We start from the raw sequence: 8755 nt of genomic DNA, 5'->3' as shown, positions 1-8755 counted from the left end.
TGAACTTGCATGTGGGTCAAGAGACTTAAATCCAACATGACAGAACCATCAAGCCAGGTTGACCCAGCAAGTTCTCACACAAGACCCGCTTTGAGCTCAGCAGAACTCTTAGCTCATCATGACGCCATGCTTTGTACTCTATTGGATCAGATAATGAATCAATTGAGAACGTCAGTCTCAGAACTTTCAAATAGACTGGACCAAAATCCTCAGCCTCCTAATGGAGCCGGCGCAGCTGCCCCTCCACCCGCCCCTCCTACGCAGTCAATCCCGGCTGGGACTCACCAGGGTTGTGAGATTTCACTTCCGACGCCTGATCACTATTCTGGAGAGATTGGAAGGTGTGGAGGGTTCATCTTGCAATGTTCCATCGTATTTTGCAGAGCTCCAGACTCTCTTCCAGATGACTCTGCCAAAATAGCGTATATGATCGGGTTATTGAAGGGGAAAGTGCTGCAATGGGCAGAAGCAAAATTTAACCTGGCATCTCTTTCTCAAACACCTTTTGTAACCTTTCTAAGTGAACTGAAGCAAACTTTCGGCTATGCAGAGTCTAGTTCAGAAATCACGCATCAGCTTTGGAAGTTGAAGCAAGGATCCCTTTCTGTAGCTGAATTCGCAATAGATTTTCGCACCCTTGCAGCTACGTCCGGGTGGAACGACGAAGCTCTTAAAGGGGCTTTCATTCAGGCTCTAAAAGAGGCCCTTAAGGATGAACTGGTTTACAGGGACAAACCACCCAATTTGGAGGCTTTAATATCTTTGGCTATTAAGATTGATAATAGACTTCGAGGGAGGTCCCGAGTGAGGAAGGGATCTAAACCTGTGTTTTTTCCAGACAGCTACACTTCCGAGGTTGACATGGAAAACCCACCGAACACGCTCCCTCCCGAGGAACCCATGCAGATTAGCCGCACCAGGATTTCCCCCACAGAAAGGCAACGAAGACTTGAAGCTCGAGCCTGCTTCTACTGCGGTCTCTCTGGCCATTTTATCGCAGCATGTCCTGCTCGGTTAAAAGGAAAAGCCCACCAGTGAAAACGGGAGTCCTGGTGGGTGGATGTTCCAGTTCGATCTCCCGATTTTCTCTTCCTGCCTCTTTTTGCTTCAATCAAAGGTCAGTTAACCTCTCGGCACTAATAGATTCAGGGTGTGAACAAAACCTGATCGATACAGAACTGGTTAAAAGTCTCAAAATACCTACAGTTTCCCTTCCTGCTCCAATCCATGGATGGAGGAGTTCTGCCAGCAATTTCGCAACAGACTAAACCTATCGTACTTCTGGTTTCAGGCAATCACCGAGAGTTTCTGACTTTTTATGTGTTTCCCTCTCCACAGAGCCCATTGGTGCTGGGTATTCCCTGGTTGAGACAACATAATCCTCACCTTGACTGGTATGAGGGAAGAGTGGAATCATGGAGCAGAACCTGTCATGCAACCCCCCTGCTGTCGGCCTTGACGAATCCTAAACTGGACTCCACCCAGGAGGACGAAGATGACGCCCAGGATCTGTCTAAAGTGCCCTCCGAATATCATGATTTAAAAATGGTGTTTAAAAAAATAAAGCACTTTCACTTCCCCCCCACCGCCCCTACGACTGTGCAATTGATCTCCTTCCAGGCGCTCCGCTGCCTTCAAGTCGGCTGTATAACATTTCTAAGCCAGAGAGGGAGAGTATGCTGAAATATATTAATGAGTCACTGGCTGCAGGCATTATCCGCCCCTCTACGTCTCCGTTAGGGGCCGGATTTTTTTTTTGTATCTAAGAAAGACGGTTCTCTCAGGCCATGTATTGACTACAAATGCCTTAATCAGATCACAGTTAAAAATAAGTATCCTCTTCCCCTTCTGACGTCAGCTTTTGAACCAGTTCAGGGCGCCACAGTGTTCACTAAATTGGATTTAAGAAATGCTTACCATCTTGTCCGCATCCGGGAAGGGGATGAATGGAAAACCGCGTTCAAAACTCTGTTGGGCCATTTTGAATATTTGGTCATGCCATTTGGTCTGAAGAACGCTCCAGCGGTTTTTCAATCTCTTATTAATGACGTGCTGCGTGATTTTTTGGATTGGGTTGTGTTCGTTTACCTGGACGACATCCTGATCTTCTCTAAGAACATGACGGAACACAAACAGCATGTCAGATTGGTCCTGCAATGCCTCCTAGAAAACAGTTTGTACGTTAAAGCGGAGAAGTGCGAGTTTCATTTCCCTTCCATCTCGTTCCTAGGGTTCATTTTGGAGGGCGGGCAGGTGAAGCCGGATCCGGAGAGAATTCGAGCAGTTCTTGATTGGCCGACTCCCTCCTCCCAAAAACAGTTACAACGTTTTTTGGGGTTTGCTAATTTTTATCGGAGGTTTATCCGTAACTACAGTCACAGCAAAATGTGCAGTCTTAATGAAGAAAATGCAAATAGCATGACTGATTACTAATTTCATTTATGAGTCAAATAATGCAGCCACATTCTTAAAATTTTACATTTCTGTTGAGATCTGGAGGGTTGTCCACTTTCTCCACCAGAGGGCGCCTGAGATCTTCCTCCTGAGGGCATGAGCTCACTTCTACACACCTGNACTCTGGCTTCCTCCCACGGTCCAAAAACATGACTGGCTTAGGCTTCTCTAAATTGTCCTTAGGTGTGAGTGTGTGTGTGAATGGTTGTTTGTCCTGTGTGTCTCTGTGTTTCCCTGCGATGGACTGGCAACCTGTCCAGGGTGTACCCTGCCTCTTGCCCATTGACTGCTGGAGATAGGCACCAGCACCCCTTGCAACCCCAATTGGGACAAGCGTGTAAGATAATGGATAACCACCTTCTGGTTCAGAGGAGAACTGCTTGTTCAAGATGGGTATTGGTAAAGGGGGGGTTGGGGTTGGAGAGATAGTCATTAATAGTTGGAACCATTATAAATTATTTTGGTTAATTTTTGGGACAAATGCCTGAATGGCTTCTAACCTTCTAACCTTCACATATTTGCTTGGTGACGCCCCTTATAGAAACATGGCGTCAGTTTTTCCTAATAATGATTTAAAACATTCAATCAATCAGCATGAAGCAATAATTGAGCTCAATCCAGCAGCAGACAGAACCTTTTTAGAACCAAATGGAGCCGACAGACTTTTTATTTTCAGTAGGTTTCTTCAGGGAGTCTCTGATGTCAATCAGTTGTTGGTTGGCTGTAATATATCTCTGAGGAGTGTCGACTACAGTCTCTCTCTGACAGCATTGTTGCCATGGTTACCTGGTTCTGGGTGTTTCAACTAGCTAACATATTAACTACTAGGCGGGCTATGGGCGTTCGCAGCAGTTCTTCCTTGATGTGGGTCTCTGTTTTCTATGTTATCCAGTCAGGCCTGATGTTCCTCCTCCACTGTAAGAGGGACGGTCACTTTGCTGCAGGGTGGAAGGAACTAAACATGTTTAAAATGTGGAGAAAATGTTCAGGATAAATGTTGGAGCTGTGGAGGGAAACAGAGCAACATGTGGAGGCTGTGAGTTCAGGAAGAGAGCAGTGGACGTTCAAAGAGTGAAGCTGAGGCATTAAAGAAGGTTCAGGAAGAACAGAAGAAGACTGTTGGTAGCAGTGAAGCATTGAGACAAAGATCAGAGCAGATTAGTAGGATCTGGAACCCTACAGAGTTTGACAAAATGGTTGTGTTTATTGTGTTTGTCATCAACTGTACAGAGCAGGTTAAACATGAGGCTGAACAGATTGAGATGATTGTAAAAGGAGCTGAACAATTCTCAGAGATGAGGAAGATTTCTGGGGCTCAGATGAAACCAAAGCTTGAGGCAGATGGCAGACAGGCAGTTACAGGTGACTGAGCAGCGCGTTATTGCTGCAAAGGAAGGTTGATAGCAAACGGTCAGGAGTTAAAATGATTCATACACTGAAAAAAGAACAACTCATACGATTTACTTCAAAATTATATTGTACGTAACATTTTGAACACAAATTATTTAAGTCTAATTTAATGCTGCAAGATCGTGTCACACCAATATAAAGTGAATTTGACTTTACATAAAACATAACAGTTGTGAACATATTAATATTTACTTAATTTTATCCAAGTTTAATCTTTATGCATGAAAGCTGTGAGGAAATTTTAGATCACTTTAGTATTTGCACCTGCGATGGACTGGTGACCTGTCCAGGGTGGACCCCGCCTCTCGCCCGTAGACAGCTGGAGATAGGCACCAGCCCCCCTCATGACCCCATTTGGGATTAAGCGTGTCTGAAAATGGATGGATGGATAGTATTTGCACACCACTCACAAAAATTAGGTAATCATTGCCAGTTCTCTTGCACTAAATAAAACAATACTCTGTGCTTTTAATATATATCAAGTGGTTTATTTTTTTTTTTTTTTGTATTTTAGCCATAGATTTTACGTTCTAAATGTAGCAGTGCCTAAAAACATTCATCCATCTTCTGGACACATGCCAGTCCGTCACAGGGCAACACAGAGACACACAACCATAAACACAGACCTAAGGACAAGCCATGTTTTTGGATTGTGAGAGAACATACCCTGCACCAGAAGAACATGCAAACTCTATGCAGAAAGACCCTGGACTGGGAATCAAACCCAGAACCTTCTTGCTGCAAAGCAACAGTGCTACAAACTGTGTTACCATGCAGCCCACTTTTCAGACATAAAGCAGAGGACTAACAACCCTCTGAAACACAGTTTCAACATTGATTACAGAAATATCAAACACAGATGTTTAAGATCGAGAACGTTAAACTTTGACAAATATATTCAGAATAATATCTGAAGGAAGATCAGGAACAGACACATAAAACTTTGAGCAGTGGGGATAATAAGTATTTGAACAACCTGCTATTTTGCAAGTTCTTCCCAAATCATGGAGAGGTCTGAAATTATCATCGTAGATGCATGTCCGATGTGAGAGATACATGGTAAAAATACAGAAATCACAATATATGATTTTTTTTACAAATTATTTGTGATAAAACTGCAAATAAGTATTTGAACAGAGGAAGAGACCCCAGAACATCCAGATCCATCAATACAGATATTACAGTAGAACAATCAGAGCCCAGAGAAGTTTAGATTTTCATTTGGAGAAATATTTCTGTGTCAGAAGAATGAAAGAAAAATCAGCAGCGAAATCCTTCATGGCTCCTGGAACACAGACACAGAAAATTACATTTAAACAGAGAAAGAAAGAAGAAGAGAGCAGCAAAGCACAGGCACTGGAACCAGGAACCCTGATCAACAATCAGAACCAACAAACTGGATCTATTTAGGTTTACAGAACTCTGCAGATGATCCAGTGATACAAACCCAAACTCCAGCATGTAGCGGCTGAGTGAATGTGGTCTGGACTCTGTGGAGGAGAGTTCTGGTTTCAGAGATGCTGTAGAAGGACAGAACACCTGCTCTGTGATCCAGGTCCACTCCTACTCTCGAAGAACCAGGACCTGAGATGGAGGTCCAGATGTTGTTGTGACCAAATTCATAACCACCTTGGAAACAATTTAATGCCCAAGATTTTTCATTATGTCCAAATCCACATTCATCCCCTCTTCCTGTTCTGTTGATATTCTTGTATGCTACTGCTACACGAACCCACCCCCTCCACTCCACCTCCCAGTAACAACGTCCAGTCAGACTCTCTCTACTCAGAACCTGAGGCCAATCAGTGAATCTGTCTGGAAGACTAGAATAAGACTGGGGTTGATCCATCAGTTTCACCTTCCTGTTTCCCTCTGTTAGTATCAGTCGACTGTGTGCTGTGTTTGGATCCAATGCGATCGGACATGAATATCCTAAGAAACCAGCTCTGCTCTCTGGTTCTGCCTCAGCCAGGGTCAGTGAGATCTTTGTCCATGTGTCTCTCAGGATGTCCTGTAGTTTGACTCTGAGCTCTGACACAGCTGCTGTCACATTCTCCCAGCGTCTCAGAGGACGGATGTCGATGCCGGCTGAGGGTGTAGACTCCCTGAGGTCTGACAGTGAGGGGTAGCTGTGGAGAAACTGCTTGTGATCCTCTGTGTCTGAAAGCTGCTCTAGCTCAGCATCTTTCCTTTTTAGCTCCCTGATCTCCTGCTCCAGCTTCTGCTGAAGCTCTTTGACTCGACTGACTTCAGCTTCCTGCTGGGTTCTGATCTGCTGCTTCACATCAGAGCTTCTTTTCTGGAAGAGGCCAATCAGCTCAGTGAAGATTTTCTCACTGTCCTCCAGTGTTTTCTCAGCAGAGTGATTGATGTCCTTCACCTCCTGCTGAAGCAGCTTCACATCTTTCTCTCTGTCCTGGACTCTCTGCTGGATTATTCCTCGTCTTTCCTGCAGCTTGCTCTGCCTCTCAGTCCTTTCTGCTGAAGCTGAGACTGTGTCGTGTCCTTTATGGTCCTCCACAGAGCAGAGATAACAGATGGACTTCTGATCAGTACGGCAGAACATCTTCATCACCTCATCATGAAAAGAGCAGATGTTCTCTTGGAGGTTCTTGGAGGGTTCCACCAGCGTGTGTTTCCTGAATGGAGCTGAATTCTTATGAGGCTGAAGGTGTTTTTCACAATAAGAGGCCAGACAGACTAAACAGGACTTGATGGCTTTCAGTTTCCTTCCAGTGCAGACATCACAGGCCACATCCTCAGCTCCAGCATAGAATTGGTCTGCAGGAGCAGCTTGGAGTCCAGTCTTCTTCAGCTGCTCCATTAAAGCTGCTAACATTGTGCTCTTCTGCAGGTCAGGCCTCGGTATAAAAGTTTTCCTGCACTGAGGGCAGCTGTGGATTCCTCTCTGATCCTCCTCATCCCATTGGCTATTAATACAGTTCATACAGTAGCTGTGTCTACAGGGAATAGTCACTGGATCTTTCAGGAGATCCAGACAGATCTAGCAGGAGAAGGTTTCTGCATCCAGCTCATTCTGCCCCATTTCTGCCCTTGCAGTGACTGTGTGCTTTTCACTTCCTGAAAACAGTAAAGGGTTTGAGCTCTGGGTTCCATTTAATAAAGCAGAGTTACAAACTCAGACTCAAATCTTCAACTCTGAATTAATCTAGCCTAAGCTGCTGTGGGTTAGTTTGATAAACTCTAAGTAGGTCTACTCAGAATTGAGCACATGATTAATAACTATCAAAAGCCAGGAGCAGTGGAGCACAGATTTGACGTGTCACCATGACTGCATGTAGTCGCCTGTCATGCTCTTACTGTGTCCGTCCCCATACCAGCACATCATCCATATGACACAGTACCCCATCTAGGCCTGCAATTACCTCCGTCATCATCATCCTCTGGAAATGCTCTGGGGCTGAAGCTATGCCAAAGGGTAGCCGGTTTAAGTAGTAGCGCCCAAAAGGCGTGATGAAGGTGGTATATTAGGCAGACTCTTTTGTCAATGGTACCTGCCAAAAGCCCATATTGGCATCTAATTTACTGAAAACTGTTGCACCTGCTAGCATGCCCAGTGTATGCTCAACTGATGGCAGGATAAATTTTTCTCTGCACACTGATTCATTCATTTTTGTAAAATCAACACAAATGCGAAAAGTACCTTCTTTCTTTGGCACCACCACCATCCCAGCGCACCACTCAGTCGGCTCCTCGATCTTGGTGATCACGCCCATTTTCTCCATGCGATTTATCTCCTCCTTCACTTTTCCCATGAGAGGCAGAGGGACCCTGCGAGGTGTTGAAAGAGAAAAGGGCACTGCGCCTGGTTTTAGTTTAAGTGCATATGGACTCTGCACAAGACCCAGCCCGCTGCACAGCTTTGGATACTGTTGTTTCACCGTATCCATGGTGATGCTGTTGACCCTGCTTACAAGTTGAAGCTGTTGAATAGCAGGGCGAACCAGCAGTGCAGTGTGCATCATTATTGAATTATCGCCCAGCCCTATCTTAAAGCACACTTTTTTATCTCTGACTTGAAGTTGCACTGTCCATGGATCTTTTCCAGCATCCACAGCACCAAGAAAAAAAACTTTCCTCTTCATCTGCTGTAACAGCATTCAGAGAAGTTGCACTGTTCCCACATACATTACTGTAATGTCCTTTCTTTCCACAGTGATGACACACAACGTCAGTAGCAGGGCATTTTGCTTTTCTATGTACCGGCATTTTCCCACATCTATAGCAGGCCCTTGTACTTTGCTGCGCTTGTGCCGGTTTGTATCTGCCTGGTGGCTGTGCTTGTAGCAGCTTGGACGGAAACCTCGGCTATCTGTAGCTAGCAGGTGTAGCATGCACAGCATCGACATTGGAGCATCCACTATTTTCTCCTCTCAGGTCTGACTGCTGTCGTCTGATTTCCTCCGCTAGCCTCGTCTTTTCTATGGCAGTTTGGAGCGTGAGGTCTCTGTCTAGCTGTAACTTTTCGGACAAGGAGACGTTTCTCAATCCAACTACCAGCCTGTCACGAATCAGCTCCTCATGTAACTGTCTATAATTACAATGTTCAGCTAAGTTGTATAGAGCAGTGATGAAGGAATCCACTGTTTCTCCCGGCAATTGCACACGCTGATTAAACTTGGCTCTCTCATATATGACATTCTTTTTTAGGTACAAAAAATGCATCAAAGCCTGCTTTCATGTCTGCATAATTGTTCCTAGCATCTGCAGTTAGTGGTAGCCCCTTTAGCACATCTTCAGCTTCATCGCCCATGCAATACACCAGCGTATTTACCTGGTTTTCTCCATTCATGCGCAGTATCCCACTTCTGACACCATTACAAGTTGTTCTTTTATTTACAGATATGTATCTCACACAGAGCTGCAGCTT

General features: G+C 44.9%; 1 pseudogene; it reads right to left on the bottom strand.

Annotated features, from left to right (window-relative positions):
* Positions 1-5233: 5233 nt before the first annotated feature.
* Positions 5234-6910, bottom strand: LOC107080809 (annotated as a pseudogene).
* Between the last annotated feature and the right edge of the window lie 1845 nt (positions 6911-8755).

Source organism: Cyprinodon variegatus, unplaced genomic scaffold, assembly GCF_000732505.1.
Source record: "Cyprinodon variegatus isolate N-32 unplaced genomic scaffold, C_variegatus-1.0 Scaffold2357, whole genome shotgun sequence".
Taxonomy (NCBI): Eukaryota; Metazoa; Chordata; class Actinopteri; order Cyprinodontiformes; family Cyprinodontidae; genus Cyprinodon; species Cyprinodon variegatus.
This window is presented reverse-complemented; position numbering and strand designations above follow the sequence as displayed.